General features: G+C 39.0%; 1 pseudogene; it reads right to left on the bottom strand.

Moving 5' to 3' along the window:
* Positions 1 to 430: 430 nt before the first annotated feature.
* On the bottom strand, positions 431 to 20,630 carry LOC135216007 (long-chain specific acyl-CoA dehydrogenase, mitochondrial-like; annotated as a pseudogene).
* Between the last annotated feature and the right edge of the window lie 1,125 nt (positions 20,631 to 21,755).

Raw genomic sequence — 21,755 nt, 5'->3', positions numbered from 1 at the left:
AGGATTTAAACCCAATATTATAATCTAATATAAAAATCCATCACCAAATTATGTTCCATCTAGCAACTAATGATGATGATGATGCTGGTAGCATGCACTAAAACAGCTGAGGATTTGAGAGTGTAAAAACAATACCAAATGCAAAGGGTGTATTATCACAATGTTTATATTCTCTACATAATATGATAACAATATGATAATACATGCAGTCTATACTGTAAGCAAAATTGGTTTTAATTAAATTGTTATAATTTATCAGTAATTTTTTACTTATGCAAATAATACTGTCCTCCAAAATATATCTTAGGTTTTTAGATCATATACACCTATGCAGAACCATTTAACAATATGACTTCATCAAACACACTTAGCATAATGCATCATTAACTAACTGATATGCATTCTATTGCATCACAGATGTGAAGAATTCTATATAAAGTTCAAAACCAAGACCTGTTACACTACCTGAGGCAATTCATTCATCAGATAGTAAAACCCATGGCTCTCCTTTCCTAGCAAAGCTGAAGAGGGAAGTCGTACATCATCAAAGAAGAGTTCAGCAGTATCCTGTAAAAATGGAGTTTTAATTTACCTCATGCTACCACCCTGCTCCAATTTTTTTTTTTCTTTTTTTTTTTATAATCCATGTGTTTACATGGACACACAGCAAGATAAGAAAAAGAAACTACAAATCTATCCAATCTCAGGAAAACAATTACATAAGTATAAGGGACTAAAAACCTAAACATAAATCTTCATTACGACTCCTTGTAAAAAGCAACTATCAAAGATATATATATATATATATATATATATATATATATATATATATATATATTATATATATATATATATATATACTATATTATAGCAGTGGTACCTTGAGATACGAGCGTCCTGTGATACGAGTGCTTTGAGACCCGAGGACGGAATTCGGTCCAAATTTTGCCTTGAGACCCGAGCTGTGTCCCGAGATCCGAGTTGGTTCGGGGACGCCACCGCTAGTTGGCGTTCGCGGGCAGCATCAGCTGGGAGCATCCACGAGCTCACTCGCACTGTGTCCGACAGATTTAAGTTGTGTGTGAGCTGTACTCGTGTTTTCGCTGTTTTTTTCACGAATTAGTGAACTTTTTTACCTACCATCATGGGCCAAATAAAGTACGTGCAAAGGAGAGTGGCGAAAAGAAGAAGAGAATGCTGCCGATAGAGGTAAAGCGAGAAATTAAAGACATGTTAGCAATGTGGGAAACACTTTCGAGTTCATTGAACAGAACATCCAGAAAAAGTTTCGACCAGTCGTGCTTCAGCGTTATTTAATGACACTTGTTTGACTCATTTCGGAACATTCTAAAAGGGAGGCAGAAGCAAAGCTCTTTGGATAAATTTTCGTTAAAGAGAAGCGCAAATGAAAGTGCCGAAAGTGATTCTAAAAGGCAGAAAACAAGTGCTGATTAAACTTACGTATCGCTTAGGTTAAGTTTTAAGTTTAAAGTGCATTTAGTATTTTTTCTTTTTCAAATTTAAGTTAAGGAAAGTGCAAATTTTTATTAAAGTTAAGGAAATGCAGTTTTAGTTTACATTTTAATGTTATCATTTTGTGTTCGAAAAAATGCTGTTTACGTAACGGGACTAGCTCCCTAGCTCCTGCCTCCTCCTCCTCCTCCGCCACTCGACTCCGTTAGCCAGCCGCACTCGCCTGTCAGCAAGGTAAGATTACGTGTTCTTAACTTTTTGTTGTGTTACGTAACTTTGTTATTCATTGATAAATTTTAGTTTAGTTTACATTTTAATGTTCATTTTTCATTTTCTGTTAGGAAAATTCCTGTTTACGTAACGGGACTAATGTAGCCCCGTCCACCCCCTACCCTCCGCCACTCGCCTTCTTCTCGCCTCCCTTAGCCGCCCGCACGCGACTGTCTCCAAGGTTAGATTAAATTAACTTTTTCTTTTCTTTATTTTACTTTAATTCTATTCATTACTAAAATATATTACTGTATATTTTTTTGTACTATATTTCTACATTTATGTGTGTTTTCTTCATTATTTACGATGGTTTGGGGGGTATAATTTTCATAGGTCTGGAACGGATTAAATACACTTCAGTTAATTTAAATGGGAAAAATTGATTTGAGATACGAGTTTTTCGAGTTCCGAGCCCGGTTCTGGAACGAATTAATCTCGTATCTCAAGGTACCACTGTATATATATATATATATATATATTAATATATATATATATTATATATTAATTATATAGATATATATATATATATAATATTATATATATATTATATAATATATTATTATTATAAATAAATTATTATTTTACTATTAAAAGCCTAAAACACACGTAAATTACCATCAATACTTTTGCATACTGTCATTAATACTTGTTAAGATTTGAATCTACAAATCTGACACACTGGTTGCTATTTGTAAGCAAACATGTACATACGCACAATCAACCTAAGCAAGCCAACCAAAACTAACCTGTGCTTTCATGCCCATTTTTTCCAGTTTTTTTCCCTTTTTCTGAATCCAGCATTCCTCTTCCACAAGGAAAAGGGATATTCCATGAGCTGCTGTCTTTGCACTAGGATTGGTGACAGCAACAACAATAACAACATCACTCATGTAACCATTAGTAATAAAAGTCTTAGAACCGTTCAGAATCCAATCATCCCCATCCTTTTGAGCATTTGTTCTTATACCCTGTAAGTCACTGAAACAAGAGAATATTCAATTAAAGTAATAATATAATGAATGTAACAATAACACAACTTGTATGCTGCTAACTTTCAGAAAAATAAAATTCATTACAGACGCTCAAACAATTGGTGGCCTTATTAATCTATTTTTCTTTTATAAGTTGGAAGAAATCTTATGTAATGACATTAAAAACAGACACTGATGTCTTTAGAACATCATGGTATGTTATTGTGTAAAACTATTTTCCATATAACAAAATTGACGTGAACGAGACAAAGTGATAAAAAACCTCATACCACCACCATTGATATACATTACCAGTTAAATTTTACAGAAAACATTGGAAACTCACACAATGCTATCAAAAGATAACCTAACAGTTTGAACCATGCAACCTCATTCTCATTGCTTTTGATGTCATTATGTGCATGGGAATCTAATGTCAATGTGTCATTTATCGGTCTACGAAACATCCCTTGCTGAGCAAGAGAAAATTATTGCACTGTTTTCAGTGCAAGTTCCTGTTGGAGAGATATCAAGAAAGCTTAATATACCGTAGAGAATCATTCATAGACGAAACAAATTGTTTAGAGAACGGCAAAGTTTAGAACATGGGCCTAGAGGCAGAACTCCTCGAAGCACCACAAGAGAGCAAGACTATACTGTAGTGTAAATGTTGCTTAGCAACATTCATTAGTGAATTTTGAATTCTAGCGCCTTGTCACGATATTGCTGAACCAGGAATCATGACTAGTTCTATGCCTATGACTGGTGTCCTGATGATAATTTAGATGGAGAGAGGATAGATTTTTAAAAATACACTTGAAATATTTGATAGGTGTCTAATGAATAAGCAAATTTACCTTTGATGGATGAGAGATTTAGTTAGATTTACTCTTTTTTTTGTTGTGTTTTTTATCGGTGGCCAGTGAATACCACGGATAGGGAGGGAAAAAGATTCAACGATGCATGCATTTTTTTCTCTTCAAAACCTAAAGAATACATTTTATTGGGAGATACTTTATTAACACCGGCCTAATCTCCCCATCACTCCCATACGCCACCTTTGCTCTCTTACACCTCTCAGGCGACTCGATCTGACATCTCGCTACAGAGTCCATCGCATGAGAGCATCACTAATGATAACAGTTATTTTAAAATTCCCTGCACCGACAACAGAAGCATTAAAATGCATGTTTATAAAATATTTTCTGTTCAAAGTCAATTTATCTTTCATTCCGCAAAATATTTGCATACACTCGTGTTAAGCCCTGTATGATTGTTGTAGCTATCAAAGAGCAACTCCTGATTAAAGCAGTAGGCCTTTTCTTGAGAGAGAGAGAGAGAGAGAGAGAGAGAGAGAGAGAGAGAGAGGAGAGAGAGAGAAGACTTAAACGAGAACATCACCTTTCATATTTCTTATCCTTTCAGCTACTTACAATATGCTTATGGTAGTAGGTCTAGCCATACATGTGAAATTAATCTTAATTAATTTCTATTTATAAGAAATGAATAGCTACAGAAAGATCAACCCAAAAAACTTTAATGAAAGTAAGCCTCTCTTAATATATTCGTCAGTTTTAAGACTCCCACAGCTTTCCAATGTGTCCAGACGAAACAGGATGATATGCAAGGAATTCAATAAAAAAATAAAAGACTGAATTATATTCGTTTTTGATTTTTCATGATTGCCTTTTGACTTTGAATAGCTAGGTCTGAGTAAACTATGTTAAGAAATTATGAAAAGGGTAAGAAAAAAGGAGAACATGGCCAATAAAGCAAGAATAATGGAAATAATAAAATAAAGCATATTAATATAGATACTGCCGATTTAAATATTGATTCACATTATGTATCTAAGAGTATACTGCTGAAAATAGACCTAGGCTAATCATGTGGGAAAATCAGAAGTCTAAATGTGTCATGCAAATTATTTTATTGATCAAGGACAAAATTAGTTTAATTAAACATTGTTATTAAAGAATGTTAATGCCTTCATGTATTTATTTATTGGCTGTAGGAGATGAAATGACAACTCCCCCGTGCGGTACGATACATTGGGTCAGGACTCGAGCGGCAGCAAAGCCAACTCCAAAATACTTATGCTGTCACGAAGCTAGAGTTGAGAATAAAATTAGAATTCGTGGACCCATTGGTATATATTTTCCTTACTTTGCAAAATAATTATCTTTAATCTGTTGAATAAGTCTACTCAATTCTAATAAATTTATTCCAAGTAAATATAGCACATTTGAAAGGAAATATTATTTATTGTTAGGTAAATAATCTGGCACCTGCATATGGCAATATTTCCATAACAAACAAGCAATTAAGAAACTATGCCAATTCTTTTGTGGGCTGACTGTACCTCCATCTTATCAGTCTGATATAATTTATCACATAAAAAATACCAAATATTAAAAAGGAATTAGTATTCTTCCTAGGATACAACTTACTTTCCATAGATGGAGATACTTAATGCAACGAATGTTGCTATCTACCGACCTGACTAGAAAACAAAAACCTCCTGGGTAGGCCTATGAGTCACCCGTGACCAGAGATGGGTTAACTCTACCATTTTGTAAAACTCAGCCTGTCTGCAGTGCTGCACCCCTGACTGGGAGAGATTCCTACCCTATGAAAAAACAAATTCTTTTTTAAAATTTGGTATTTGTTCTGACACGAATAAAAAACCTATGATTTCATAGATGGAGCCTCACCAAAATGTGGGAGCGGCAATCTATCTGGAGTGGCAGTTGGGTGTGTCCTGGACTGCCAGTGCCCCACCTCTCAGTGCCTACAAATCTTCCTCCTATGCTCAGGTCAACAAAAAACAAAAAACAGGACTAGGCCTCTACTTGTACTCGTCACACCACGATGGATGATACCTCATCTCCTGTTGGGTAGAACCTTCCTTACCTTAGGGGTTTGTTGCTGTTATACTACCTGCAGAGCTGCTACTACTGGGCCCCAGGTGGTGAATGTAACCAAAGATTTGTGGGCCAAGTCCTACTGATAGGGCAACTGTCACCTCCACATTTCCCCCTTTAGGACCTCTTAAGATGGAATGGCCACTGTGGGGCCTATGCCTCCATTGCCATGGGCTTTAATTTTTTGCCCATGCCAGGGTAGTTTGTAATCTCCCTAGGGCATGTATGCACAGTGACTGACTTCTCTCAGCCAGAAGGAGATGGTATTCCTGGAGACTTCTCTCTTCTCACAACCAATACTTAAGAAAAGCCTTCAGCGGGTGGGTCTGTGAGAGGCTGTAAACTTCAAGTACAGCCTATAAGCTCTCTGGGAAAGGAAAGAGAAGAAAAAAAAAAAAAAAAAAAAATCTGGAAAGCTCCAAGGATAAGGAGGAGGACCACCCCATGGCGTGTGATGATGTATAGCACGGCATGTATTGTTTGTTTGTATGGTGTTTTTATGTTGCATGGAACCAGTGGTTATTCAGCAATGGGACCAACGGCTTTACTTGACTTCCGAACCATGTCAAGAGTGAACTTCTATCACCAGAAATACACATCTCTGACTCCTCAATGGAATGCCTGAGAATTGAACTTGCAGCCACCGAGGTGGCAGGCCGAGACAAAATCAACCACGCCACTGAGGCGCTTAGCAGGGCATATAGTTCCCAGCTCTCTTGGCCAATGTGGGAAAGAAGAGATCAGGAAGGCAGTTTTCAACATCAGATCTCTGTCAGGCACTTTCTTTAAGGGTTGGAGGGGAAGATGTTTCCAGGAAGAGAAGAACTTGGTAATATCCCACTCCAGAGGTCTTAACTCCCTTGGTGGCACTTCACTACATAGTGCCTGATGACAGTGGACAGTTCCTAGTTATTTGAAAGATCTATTTCCCTTTGCCTAAGACATGGGCCAAGAATGTTCTGTGGCCTTAGATTCATGTGATGGAGGGGGATCTTCTCACACAGCAGCAGCAGGAAGTTTGCTGTATCCCTCACACTGGCCTTGAGTGGATTTAGTCACCAACTGCAGAAGACTGTCTGTTTTCCCTAATACACCCTGGCCGATGAAGGTCTAAAGGTGTCTACGAATGTCTACGAATGCCTTGGCAAAATGCTTTGAAAAGCCTTTCTTTCCCAAAGGGAGCCTACTTCTTGAATGTTACCTCCCATTGTGCTCCAGAGCCAGAAGACCAAAGATCTTGGGTAGTTCCTTTGGTACATCTACTGGAAGGTGGAATGTGTCTGCACATCACTCCCCTACAGCCACAGGGGTACTATCGACATAATTACTGGATGCCACACGGATGGGGATGTGTAGCCATGCATTCTGCATGTATACTGACACTTGCTTTCTTTAATGGAAGCCAGGAATGACTGGGGTGTTTCCTTGGGTAGTTGCCTGGGAGGACCTGCTGAGATCTTTGGTTGCATTTGTTGCCGCTCTCTCTTGAAGCATAAGGATTGGGGAGGGGGGGAGCAGAGCAGAAAGAGGGCCGGTAATGAAATGAGCTGCAGTCCTGGACAGATCTGTTCCTCGGAAAAAGCTGATGAAAAACAGGGCACACGAGGCTTGACTATACATGCCTTTTAATCCAGAAACAAAATATATAAGAGAATCTACCTGAGGTTGAGAAATTCTAAATGGGTTTTATCAACAGATTTATGGGATATTTCTTCAACATTTCAAAGATTAGCCATGATTATGAAAGTTAGTTTCTATATATTAGCTGTGATTACGATAACTAGCTAACATATGTATACAGAAATCATGCATGAAAATTGTAAAGTAACCATCATGTATGAAAAATTGTAAAGTAACTTAAGTCGACGGGCAGAACAAGTTCAGTTTCAGGGAATCCCTTCTCATCCACACCCCCTTCAGAGGGGAGGGAGGTAGGATGAAACCCCATTACAAACCATCTTAGGAGGCCCCACAATAACCCTGCCAAGTTTCATGCCCATTGGATCAGCCTTTTAGCTGTGACTGAATGACAGACGGATGGACAGACATTACGCCCATTATAGTAAGATTAGTTGACATTTTATATGAAAGTTAGTTTCCAAATATTAACTGTGATTATGATACTTAGTTGACATTTTATAGGCTTATTCAAGAGCTGAATTCAACTATGACATTTAGTTATTTTTTCCCAATCACTTTTACTTATGCAAAAAATTTTATGAGCTTGTACTGTATTAACCTTTTTTTTGTTTCTTAACCTATTAGCATAATATATCTCTAATTTGGCCACAATGAACTGTAACCAAAGCACTAATTCAACTAATGAACCATAGTAATAATTTCTGGTACAGTAACCTAATTTCATTATGTGAGACTCACCTCCCAGCACCTGGTTCAGTCATAGCAATGGCACCAATCTTGCGACCAGCCACCATGTCAGGAATGAGTCTTTCAATCTGCTCTTGTGTGCCATAATGGGTTATGTAAGCATGGACAATTTTAGGAGTGAAGAGCGAATCCTGGACCAGAGCAATTAACGTATGACCTGAAAAAAGTATTACATTGTTAAAGCATATCAAGGTTATATAATTAATATTTTCAGGTTTAGGAATACAAAGCATTTTATCACTATCATTCCCCTCCCCCCCCCCCCCCCTTCCGCCACTTAAGTTACTTAATTACTTTACATATTTTACATAAAAAATCAAATTTTTTATTTTAATGACAAATTTATTATAAAAACCAAGGTTTTATGAAATGACAAATTATTAATCAATTTAAATTTTTCATAGCCAATAAACCTTCGGTCTTTACATTAGGATCAATCTACCCCAGTTGGAAGCCAATTACAAAACAATCAAAGATTGTAAATAATAATAATAACAATATTGATGAGAATAGGGCTAGGGCGTACTCCGTAAACGACGCACAGACACATCGCCCTAACTCTGTGACAAGGCGAGGGCTACTGCATCATGAGCGGGTGCAGCTAAAGAAGCGAGCTCTAAATGTGATCAGAATAGGCCAGCTCAATATTGGGTCTATGACAGGAAGAGGAAGAGAGTTGGCAGAGTTAATGAGGATAAAGAGAGTGGATATTTTGTGTGTGCAGGAAACTCGATGGAAGGGTAATAAAGCTAGAGAACTGGGGGATGGCTACAAGTTAATCTATAGTGGAGCAAATGAGCAGGGTAGGAATGGCGTTGGAGTAGTGTTGTCGGGGAATGAAGAATGCGTGACGGAAGTGAGTAGAAAGAATGACCGCATTATGAGAGTGAAGATATGTTATGGAGGGGAAACAATGAACATCATTAGCGCTTATGCTCCACAAGTGGGCTGCACAGAGGAAGAAAAGAGCCGTTTTTGGAACGAAATGAGTGAGGTAATGCAAGAACTGGAAGAGCAGGAGAGGACTGTAGTGGGGGCAGACTTTAATGGACATGTCGGAAATGAAAAGGATGTAATTGAACGTGTGCATGGAGGACATGGGATTGGGGAGAGAAACCCAGAAGGAGAGAGTATAGTAGACTTTGCCGTGTCCTTTGATATGGCAATAGTGAACACATTCTTCAAAAAGAAGAGGGAGCACTTGATAACATACAGGAGTGGCGGTAGATGCACACAAATAGATTACCTCCTTTACAATAGATCAAGGCTGGTGGAAGTTAGGAATTGTAAAGTTATCCCAGGTGACCACGTGGCCCCCCAACATAGGCTCCTTTGTATGGATTTAAGATGAAAAGAGAAAAGAAAACGAAAAAGAATGGGGTAAAGAAAATCAAGTGGTATAAATTGTTAGGGAGGGATAATGATAAGAAGAGAGAGTCAGGAGAAGAGTGCTGGGAGAGGTTGATCTGGGAATTGAAGATGTTGGAGATGGTGGAGGCATAATGCATCAGTGATTAGAAGACATGGAAAGGAGATACTAGGGGAAACATCTGGAATAGTATGGGAGGAAAAGGAGAGCTGGTGGGGGTGGGAAGAAGAGGTGGGGGAAGTGGTGAAAGTAAAGGGGGAGGGCAGAAGAGATTTGAAGAGTCACAGCTGCAGGAGGACAGAGAAAGATTAAGAGAAAGAAACAAAGAAGTAAAAAGGGTGGTAGCTCAAGCTAAGGCAAGGGCATATGAAGAGGTTTATAATGAACTGGAAACCAAGGAAGGGTTGAGTAAGATGCTCAAACTGTCAAAAGTAAGAAATAAAAGAACAAAGGACATCACCCATATTAAGCAAATGAAAGATAGGAATGGTACTGTCGTAAAAAAGGAAGAAGACATCCTGAAAAGATGGAAAGAGTATTTCGAACAACTGCTAAATGAAGAAAATGAAAGACTTGTAAGAGAGGATGGACAAGTAAACATGGGAATGGTAATGGGGATATCTAGGGATGAAGTGATACGAGCCTTAAAAAGAATGAGAAATGGGAAGGCAACAGGACCTGACTTAATCCCAGTCGAAGTTTGGAAAGCCTTAGGAGAGGAAGGGGTAGACATCTTGTATGATCTGATGGTAAAAATATTCGAACAGGAAAAGATACCAGAAGAATGGCGGGAAAGCATATTGATACCTATATTTAAAGGTAAAGGTGATGTCCAGGAATGCAGTAATTATAGAGGTATAAAACTAATGTCTCACACGTTGAAAGAATCATAGATAGCAGGCTGAGAGAAGAAGTTAGAATAGGGAAGGAACAGTTAGGATTTATGAAGGGAAGCGGCACAACGGATGGAATATTTTGCATAAGGCAGCTAATGGAGAAATTCAGAGAAAAACAACGAGACCTGCATCTGGTATTCATAGACCTTGAAAAGGCCTATGACAGAGTGCCAAGGCAAGAAGTTATGGAGATGTTTGAGGGAGAAGATGGTGCCGGAAAAGTATGTCAGAGTTATTCAGGAGATGTACAGGAATGTGTATACTAGAGTGAGGAGTAGTGTTGGTGAGACGGATGGATTTGAGATAGGAGTTGGATTACACCAGGGGTCAGCACTTAGCCCATTCATCTTCAACATCGTGATGGATGTAATGACCAGGGATGTTAGAGAAGCAGTGCCATGGTGCATATTATACGCGGATGACATTGTGTTGTGTTCAGAGGGGAAGGAGGAGTTGGAGGGGAGGTTGGAGAGGTGGAGAGCAGCACTTGAGGAGAGAGGAATGAGAATAAGCAGATCAAAAACCGAATATATGTGTGCTAGTATTACTGAGGACGGTGGAAGTAGCATAAGATTGGGTGGGGAAGAAATAAAGAAAGTACAGAAGTTCAAGTACTTAGGGTCCGTATTGGAGGATAGTGGAAGCATGGACCAAGAGGTGAGACACCGAATTCAGGCAGGATGGAATAACTGGAGGTCTGCATCAGGGGTACTCTGTGACAAGAAGGTCCCTCTGAAATTGAAAGGAAAGTTCCATAGGACGGTGGTCAGACCAGCAATGTTATATGGAACAGAAACGGCAAGTATGAGGAAAACAGAGGAGAAGAAGATGGATGTAGCAGAAATGAGAATGTTGAGATGGATGTCGGGAGTAACAAGGGAAGATAGGATTAGAAATGAGTATATAAGAGGATCAACAAAGGTAGCTGAAATATCGAAGAAAATACAGGAAGGAAGGCTTCGATGGTATGGACACCTGTTACGAAGGGAGGAACGTCATGTTTGGAAGACATACGATGGAAATGGAAGTGCGGGGTAGAAGGAAGAAGGGAAGACCAAGAAAGAGATGGCGTGATTGTGTAAGGGAAGATATGGAATTGAAAGGTATAAATGAGAATGAGGCACGATCGATGGAGACGACTCATTTCGTAATGGCGACCCCATATAAAAATGGGTTTAAGCTAGGAAGAAGAAGAACAATAAAATCACAATTTGTCGAAAATTGTATTTTTCCTAACTATACAAACCTGAGGTCCTTTAACAATAGGAATGTAACTTAGCAGCAGTTGAACCGGTCGTAAGCTTCGAACCAGGGGGTTCGGTAGTTAACTGCTTGTCTGGCAGTAGGTGGTCAGCGTGACTGAGAGGAGGGAGTCACTTTGCTTTAGGCCCAGGAAAAAGCAGAGTGAGGGGTGGCATGAGGTGGGACTATATGTAAAGGACCTCAGGTTTGTATTGTTAGGAAAAATACAATTTTCGACAAATTGTGATTTGTTCCGATACATATACAAACCATAGGTCCTTTAACAATAGTAAGACTCTTTTACTTGGTTGGGGGGTGGTTGGAATCTGAGTCTTATGAACAGACTGGTGTTCGTCCGACCTTGGTTCCCTCCCTGGTCGTAAGAGCATAGGGAGGGATACCTAGCCCCTGCCCAGCTGATCGGGGTGTGCACCACAAGATCAGTGGTCAGACCTTTGGACCAATTTATAAGAGGGAGATCAGTGTACCTCTTATAAATAGCAAACAAGAACTAGTTCCTACTTCAAGAGCCAAAATGAAGTCCTGGGTTTGTCTCTTGTTGGCCTCCACTCCCCCCCTTGTAGGGGAGTGGTGGATAAATGCTCCTATCCCTACTGAAAGGGATAGGATGGAGCTCAGTCGTGTAGCTTACCTGCATCTGCTTCCTGTTCAGCGTAGTGACGACCGCAGCCTCTGCCCACAGGTAGAGGGGGAAGAAAAGAAGGGTACACTCTCCGGTTGGTTGGGGGGCGGGGCAAGGGGGGGGGGGGGGGGCGGGGGGGGGGGGGGGGTTTCTCACCTTCATGAGCTTGCATAGTTCCAAGTTCGGATGCAAACCAACAAAGTAAACAAAATACAATTCAATAAGCACTTATGCAGATCCACACTACAAGTACTACAGCAAGGAAAAGTTTTGAAAAAGAACAGCTTCGTAATCAAAAGCAAAGAATGTCTCACGACGATGGTGGGAAGAGAGGTGAACACACACGTATTCATCCGACAGTGGCCGAAAGCAAAGTGGAATGTTTACCTCCAGTCGGGCGGGACTCCCAACCATCGGACCAGCAGTCACCACCGAACTAAATTGTTAGAAACCTTACGACCGATCCAGCTGGCGCTGTAAGTAATTCCCCTATGTAAAGGACTGAGGGTTTGTATTACGTGTTGGAACAAACAAGCAATAAATAGGTTAATATTCCTCTCATTACACCTGTGCAAAAAGCTGCCTTTCTTCACCTGGAAGAGCCTGATGGTCAAAGGTCAACAGGATCAGGCAGAGGCTACAGCAGTAACTTCCACAAAGCTTCCGCCTCTGAGACTGTTTAATAACCTGTGAAGGTAAAAGTGCCTTGGTTTGCATAGAATCTGTGGAAATGAAGCTGTTTCAAGAGCTTCCATGATGGAAGAAGTCTGGGGATGCCCATTTACAGCAGACAAAATCAGGGTAGCAGTTTTTTAACTACTTGAGCCTGAGCAAGCATAACTGTAAGGATTGTCCATCTGTGAAGTATGGTGTAGTTTCAAAGTTGCTGAATTAGGTTGAACTGGTCAATACATAGAGTTTTAGTTCAATCTCGCTGCGACGAGATCCATTTGGTTATATGCCCAACGGCTACTAAAGGTTCATTCTTTTCTTGAGATGCACACTTCTATGGTGGAACTCCCTGCCCATCATTGATATTGCCTTCTAAACCTCCATCAATGGCTTAAATATCAGTAAAAGTTTCCAGTCAGCTAATGAGCCAGTCCTGTTTGCATAAGCCCAAGTGCCTACTACCTGCTGGCCAAGGTGACCTTCTAAACTGTACAATGTAGAAACCATTTAGATGATTTTTGTAGGCTAAGGAGTCAGGATGAAGCCTAATCTCTGGCAAACTCAGTTCTACTACCAATGCAGACCTCTGAACACTTCTCCAAAACTAACAAGGTATGCAACTAGGAGAACCACAGCCAACTGTACCCCTGTGAGAGGCAACTGAGGTGATTCTCAGTGGACCTATCCTCTGGACACAATCTGCCACTATTAACCTACTTGTAATTATATTCATTCAACTGTTCAGCTATATACAAATGATATTCTCCACTTGAAAAGCACCAGTCTGTTCTCCCAAAGGAACAAAACTAAATAACTATTCGTTTTAGTACAACTATGAAGTCTATTACATCTTTACCTGCACTGCAACTTATAAGAATTATAGCAAAAACCAAAATGTACCAACCCAGATAAATAGTACCACAGCATGGAAATATTCCTAAAATGAAAACTATTTGTCTAATGTTTTATCTTTATAGTATAAAAATAATTTGTAAAGTTTTCAAATGCTTGAGGAGGAAAGCTACTTTATATAAAAATTCTTTTCTGCCAACAAGGGATTCGACGCAATTTAACCTTTATTAAAATTAAATGGTTGAAAGCAGTCTACCCCTTTCACTAGTATCCATCATAACATCACCAAGCCTCCACTTATCCAACCAGGAAGGTAACACCCTTTGCAAGTGAATACATACTCAAAAGGTTCTTGATGGAAACAACTTTCTGTATCTACTGACTGGCTATAACAGCTGAACCTTAATCTTTACTTCTATGGAGTCTTACGTGATAAACAAGACTACTAGAATCCTACAGCTTAACCTCAATTGACAAATAAATAAGAAGATAATTACTGTTCCTCCATAATGATTGCAGCATCCTTAAAGTCTCCACCAATGCCTCCTACTTCTGCCGGAGTATCTGTTCCAAGAAGGCCTTGTTCACCTGCTTTTAGCCAACACTCTCGACTTATTTGGCCATCTTTTTCCCATCTAAAAAATATAAATGAAGGAAAATGAATCATTATGACTTTCATTAATGACAAGAAAATACTTTTTACAAATACACACAACTTTAATATCCTTACACTTAAAGCAAAATCTCAAATACATTTTCTTTACAGTTTAGCAAGAGAAAATCTACTTAAGCAAAAACTGTTCCACCAACAAATCATAAATACTTCACTGTTTTTTCCATTTTATTACCATGGAACCTGTTTTGCTTTACATCTAAACCTTCTTTAGAGATATCAATATTAACACCTAATAAAAATTGCTGACGTACGACTGAAAAGATATGGATGTCTACTAAATTATTCCTCTATGAGGAGATAGTTTATAGTAAAAAATACATTCAACCTCTCCCATTATATCTGAAAAACTAATATACATAAAAATACTGTAGGAATATGTAAAAAAAATTTTACACTACAGTACAACATATAAATTCTTTTGAAATTTCATCATCTGAAATATTGTTCCACCCTATTCATGATATTAAACTCAATAGGTTCAAAATGTCAAATGTTCAAAAGCATAAAAATCTTTCTAAGTAAATCTAGACTACTAATGCTACCATAACAGTAGGTAAGGTCAACTTCCAAATTACAATGTGGTACAAAAAGCATAAAAGCAATACCTCTCCTCCAAGTGCTTTTCCCCAACCATTCATCCACTTCCCTCAGGACTCTCTTCGAGGAAGATGAAAGGGCAAATTTTGTAAGAGCAATCGCTCGTCCTTTTCCTCATCAGGAAAGTTGAAGCAGGCGAAATCAGCGGTGCAGGTTAAAAAAAAATCTGGGAAGTTGGCCAAAAATACTGCAACAAGTTTAAATATGGTGAAGACAGTGTGGAGTCATGATCCACTTCTTCATCAGAAAAAACAGATGACAAGAAGGCATCCCCACTCTTAGAAACAGTGCCCTTCTTCAAGAACCCCACCAACAATAAGCTGTCGATGAATCTGTGCCAAAGCAGGGTGGAGAAGGCGGCGCCGAGCAACCAACTTATAGCGCTGAGTGTGCTGAGTGTCCACAGCTGGCGCCAAGTGGACAGGAGACTGGGAGTGCAGTACCACGTTTGGGAGTCGACTGACGTTCAGAATTGAGAGGTCACTTGCGATGGTCTGATCGCTTAAGAGCTAGCACAGACGATAGAAAGAACCCAGAATCTCTGGGCCGTTCCATGAAATGTGATCAGAGCACGCTGAAGCAGCAGGAGGAGGCACAACAGCATAGATACAAGAAGGCTGCAGCCTCCAGTCCAGCTCCTTATGCTTCTTGACAGGTGGAAGGGAACTGTCTGCAAACAAAGAGTGCCTCTTCAGAGGTCAAGAGGTAACCAGACGTTGCCATTGGCACTTCTTGTTGGGAGAAGACACTTCAAAGTCCCAAAGACAAATGAACACCACTCACTGAGACGCCTTCCGGTGGAACTCTGTGGCAGCCTGGGACCATACAACAGGCTCGATGGAGGGCGACTGCTTGTAGGAAATTGTTGACTTCTCTACAAATGCTCTGAAAGACAATCCCAATGCCATTAGAGTCAGCTAGAAAATCAAATGTCTTGTCAAACCTAGATTCAAGGCTGGCTAAGGTGTTAAGATTGGAAGCATGGGAGCCAAAGTAATGGAGTATGTGGTAATGAAGTAGGAGGACAAAGAATGGGAGAGACAGCGGAATAAGAGGGGAAGAAAATGACTTAGGCCACGCTCAGCATTCTGTGCAAGAATTTGTGATAGTACAAAAATTAGAATGACACCTGCTGCACGTTCTGTGAGGGTCAGTCGCTGCCGAAGCCAGAAAACGAGAACACGGAAAACCTGGAACTCCGGGGTACATATGCTGATGCAGAAAAGGAGGAGAAGCCATCATAATATCAGCCAAACACACGCACGCACACACACACACACACTAAACAGAAGTGAAACGGCAATGAACTGGGAAAAGGCGTAGCGTGTCATCCTTGACTGCTCCTCACCCGAGCTAAGCATGCGTTGCCCGATATCACAAGATTCCTTGCTTTCATCTGCTTTATAACTGGATCCAGCAAGGCGCTAGAAATTATCCTATTGTTAAGACCAAAGGTTTGTTCGCATATGACCAATAGCACTACGCTCTGCTTCTACTGACAAAGGAGTAGCCTCTACACTCGCCCTATTTTCTGCTCTATGGCTGCCTTCCTCTTTCTATCCCTATCCAACTTTTCCGAATGAGATTCCAAGATCTTCCAGTGTTACTCATCCCACCTTTGACATTCCAGGCAGGTAACGTCCCTGTTACACTCCTGCCCCCTTTCACTTTACACATTTACTGTGAGAATCAAAGCTGATCTTAACTAATCTAGTTTAACAACCTTCAGTACAAAACTGAACATGAAGAACTAGAATCAAAACTGAACATGAAGAACTAGAATCAGACATATTGTAAAAAATTCCAGGATTAACTAACCAAAAAAAAACACCAAAAAGGAATAGTAGTTCATAATTGAACAACTGGAAAACCAACAAAAAAAGTGATAAGGAGGACTGGCAAAAACCACCAATGTTGGTTAGGAGCCAGCAGAAAACAAATTGATAGCTCTCTGCCAAGCTGTACCTGGCGATCACAAAAGGGGGCGGGTCCTGTTCACTTACCCAAATTTGAATTTTGGACTGCCATGGTATGAAACTTTCAGCTAAGCAATTGCTTGGTTAAGCCACTTATGTAAAATTATGGTATTGAACACTACCATAAATTCTTGCTAAGTTGGATATGAAATCATCTTTGCATGATAAAACCTTCACTTCTTTTGCAATTTACAATCTCACAATGTGCCTTTGGTGATACATTTTAGATACGTAGTACTAAAAGTCCTTTGCAGAAATCCTGTCCCCACCACTAGCTTTCTTTCTTTTATGTCATTTACTCCCTTTTGATTTTCTCTGACTGTTCAACCTTATCACTTTATCTAGCTGTAGTTTTCTTTCTCATTCAAGATCAAAACCTAGGAAACATCCTTGAAGTCTCAAATGTGATTTAGTGGTCTAAAAAAAAATTGATAATAGTTACTATCTTGAATGCACAGTGGATAATCTGTACTTACTGGGAATGGTAAGGCAAAACTTCTTCATTGAAGAACTTTCGGACGGAGGTTCTGAGTATATCGTGGTCTTCGTTAAAAATTGCTCGAGTACCAATATCCATCATGGTTGGTGCTTGAGCTGTTGTTGGTCGATAAGAGACCATGGTCTCTTCTGCATCAGCTGAAGGTTCTCCATCGCACCTGAAACAAATATTTCAATACATAATTAAGCCATTTATTTACAAAAAAAACTATTTTAGATAGGTATATATATCCCTGAAAATTTTAAACCAACGTAGTAGCAGCTGAAGAAAAAAATTTGTTTTCCCGTTTTTCCCTTCGTGTGATTCTTTTTCTCTTAGTAACAAAAAAATCGGGTAAAAATTTCACATCAGTCATTGAAAAATTATATATTTACAAATTGGCACAGGATACAGTACGGCAGCGTATCCTGATCGTGGTAGATATTGGTACAGCAGTGAATTGCGCATGCATCAATTTCAGACTTCCTGCCGTACAAATAATATAGTGTGGTGAGGGTACGGCAGATTCTGTCATTGGTGCCGTATTTGTGCTCTTGGCTTGCTGTAGATACGGCAGTTAGCTGTATCTCTGTTTACCAGTTTGCTAATCATACTGTATTATGTAAACCAGAGTTCGGCTTTTAGGTGGGACAGTCACGCTTTTAGAACATCTGTCCCCTCCCCCTTTTTTCAGTTAGCAAAATGTCCCTCCCCCCTTTTTTTGTTTGTTTAGCTTTGTGAATTTTGTCCCGCTTTTTTATACTACAAAAACAACACTATCCCGATTTTAATGGAATTAATGCTGAAAATTTGGTTTAACTTTGCCATTTCACTACCTGGTGAATTCTATCGTCTTCTCCGGCAGCTGCAATATACCCAATGAAGTGATTAAAAGAATATTGTAAAGTGTATAACGGCCCTTGCAACTGCCGATGTCGGGCACAATGTATATATTTTATATATAATCCTCTTTGAATCGCCTCTTTGGAATTCTTTTCAGGGCCGAGTTCGATCGTTCGTGACCTACGTATATACCATGAATTACCCAATTTTTGAAAGTTTGAGTCTTCATAGATGTCTATGGCTTTCTTCAGCTCGGTTATTAAAGCCTGAAAACATCTGTTTTTCGGCGAAAACTATGTATTATTCCGCGGTTCATGCTATTCCGCAGTTCATGCTGTTCCGTCACCATTTATCTTGCTGTCACTGATATGCCCAAAGACTGTGTAGTATAGGTATATTTCAGTATACTAGATCTTTGGATATGCGTGAGGCGGTAAACAAGGGTTCGCGCATGCGCAATTCACTGCCGTACCAATATCTACCGAGTCGGGGTTTAGGGGTACGGCTGCCGTATCAATATCCAGTTCGTTACAAATTAGCAAATAAATAAATAATAAAACCAATAGCTTAAAATAAAAGAATTGTTTTAGGGTAGTACTAATGAGTTGCATCTTCACTTGAAATTAACTTTTGAGCACATCCTCAAGAGGACTGTTTCATAATCCAAAGGTGAGAGGAATAGTACAGGACCTCTGGAATTGAGAAGTTCAACAGTGAGGTACATTTACTGCTTGTGGGTACTGCTGTTCTACAAATCTGGTAGCTCTTGGCAGGCAAAGATGATCAGGGATCATTATGAACATGAAAGACCTGTTAAATCAAACTTATGGCAAATTGACAAACAAGAGACCTTACGTTGCTGGTCCAAGTCAAAAGTGCTAATGTTAGGAACAACCTTACTACTTATGAACCTTCTATCTAAAAAGAGATAAATCTCTGGCAGCGACAGATATCCATAATGGAAAACAGTATTCTAGTAAAGGAATAAAAACAAACAACCTTAAACAGGTTGCAGTGATTTTATTACTGTTAGAAATTATATGAGGCCTTCAGTACAATATTTAACTTCAGTGCAGCATTTGCTGACTTTCATTAGCTAGTTGTTTCTCAAAAATGAGAGGAGTCAAATGTTACACCAAATATTGTTAAAGCTTCAGATATTCAGGGGAGCTTCATTTCTAATAAGTGGAGACTTTATTACACCCACAAGTGTAGCATCATCAATAAGCTATAATGAACAGGCCAATAATCATAGTATCACTTGTATACACTATAGGTAATTAAGCAGACTAAGAATACCTAGTACCTACTAGGACCTGCTGGAACTCCAGATACAATACCCTAGGTAGGTTTTTCTTTGTTAAAGATCCCATCAACTGCAACCCACTAGGTAGTACTTCCTATGGTAAGGAAATCTTGAAGTAATCCTAAACATATCCACCGACGCCAAGAATCCAAGTTTTATAAAAAAGTACCTTCTAATTTACTAAATAAAAAGCAGCACTAAAATACATTATATAGTAGGTAAATTATTCTACGCTCAAACCCCTTACCAAGATCCTCTTGCAGATATATACCTAGTAAGCTGCATTTTTTTTCTCCGTGATTCAATACTAAATATTTATCAAATATGTGCAGATTTTAACTAGGCTATGTAATTCAATGATTTTGGACTCGTACTAAACTGCATGATTATCCATTCCTTGCCAAGAGGTTCGTAATAAATACCTACGGTGCCCTTTTTGCATGTAAACTGGCAGTTACCGAAATATGGGGCGTAGGTAGCTAGTGCCTAAGTTTTACCTTTTCCCAATAGCCCATAATATCATTATAAAGAGGGAATGGGTATCAAATGGATAAAATTTCATAGGTATAATACCTCAGATCATCTACCAGGTTCAAACGGATAGCTTAACCTATGCTAAAATGGGTTGGCTAACATCAACCTATATGCCCCAGGGTATTTTGGCAAGAGGCCAAAAGCCTAATGTCGGCGAAATAAGGCCAGGCCAATTAACAAACACCGAGAGTTCTTTCTGTCCACTTACCTAATAGCTAACTAGGTTCTACTAAGATACGGGACTGGTCATAAACCCGTACTCAAAAGAAACGTGTACCTAAAACTGAACAAATTACCTTCCTGTTGTTCCAACGGCTCTAGCGCCAACTGCTCTTTGTGCGTAGAGCCGGCCTACGTTGCTCAAACGAGAAATATTCTTCACAAGGGAGCTCATTTTGACGGTGACGGAGAACTTTCACTGGTAATGTTTTCACAGCTCGTACGGTCGTACCTCTGCGACTGACGACTGTGCGAATATGATATATAACAGTCTGAGTCTGCGCAGTGGAATAAAAGCCAGAGTCCAGCTGATGATTAGGTAATCCCTTTTCAGTAGTATCTCGTTCAAAATTCCTTTAATTCGTATCACAAAAGATATAAAATGTATATGTGATCAGTTAATAATTTAAAATTAATTAATATATAAATAATTATAATATAACGCTTTATGTATTTTTATAAATTTTATCCTAAACACAATTATTACAAATTTTAAGAAACACTATTAAAAATTACATGTTCAATAGCTGGTAAGGTGTCATCCTTATTGGGGTTAAGTATTGCGTACTTAGTATACTAGTCACGTAATCTCGTTATTCGTAGCCAAACTTAGATATGTGAGACTGCATGAATCTTGCGTAAATATGAAATACTGAATATAGATACGTATAAGCAAATTACTTGAAAAGCTGAAAATTGAATAGGCTTGCAAGTCGAAAGAAAAACTGGAGTTTTAGAAGGGGCAGTGGTTAATCAGCAACTAAGCGCTAACTCCACAAACACTATTTTTATTTATATATGACAAATTTCCAGATATGCATCTTGTACGGGATTAAGATAGTTTTGACATAATTTCCCAGATTCTGGTGTAGTTATTGTTTTATATCAAGGAGCAGAGTATAGTTTTACTGGTCTGGAAGAATAGGAAAATGTAATTATAGTGGCGATGTAGCCTATCCTGTTTATCGTAGAATAACTGAAATTTAACAAATTTCAAATTAATTCAATTTGTGTGTGACAAGTTTCACTACAGTACAGACAGGTAATCAGTTATATAAGTATACTTATGATAGTTTACCTCACATACTGCGAGTTACTTTAATGTACGTTTTCTATATTTAGTGAGGTGCATAAACAGAGGTCAAAGGTTAAAATCAGGAATTGCGAGCCGTTTTATTTCCCTGAAAGCATAAGATATAAACTATTTCCGTGTATCTTCCTAGATACTTGAACCTATTACACCGGTGTTCTCCAATAATATATTTGCATTACCTATATTTTTGTGCTGGGTATTTTGTTCTTCTGTAAATCATAGTAAAAAGTGTACTTTCATCTTATGAATAGTTCTTGCTTTAAGTTTTCTGTTTTGGCTCTTGTTCCCCCTTTTTTTTGTAGGGGTTGGGGCTAGAATTACCCGAAACGCCAT

This window comes from Macrobrachium nipponense, chromosome 6, assembly GCF_015104395.2.
Source record: "Macrobrachium nipponense isolate FS-2020 chromosome 6, ASM1510439v2, whole genome shotgun sequence".
In the NCBI taxonomy this organism is placed as follows: domain Eukaryota; kingdom Metazoa; phylum Arthropoda; class Malacostraca; order Decapoda; family Palaemonidae; genus Macrobrachium; species Macrobrachium nipponense.
The sequence above is the reverse complement of the archived record's forward strand: the minus strand, read 5'-3'. Positions and strand labels throughout refer to the sequence as shown.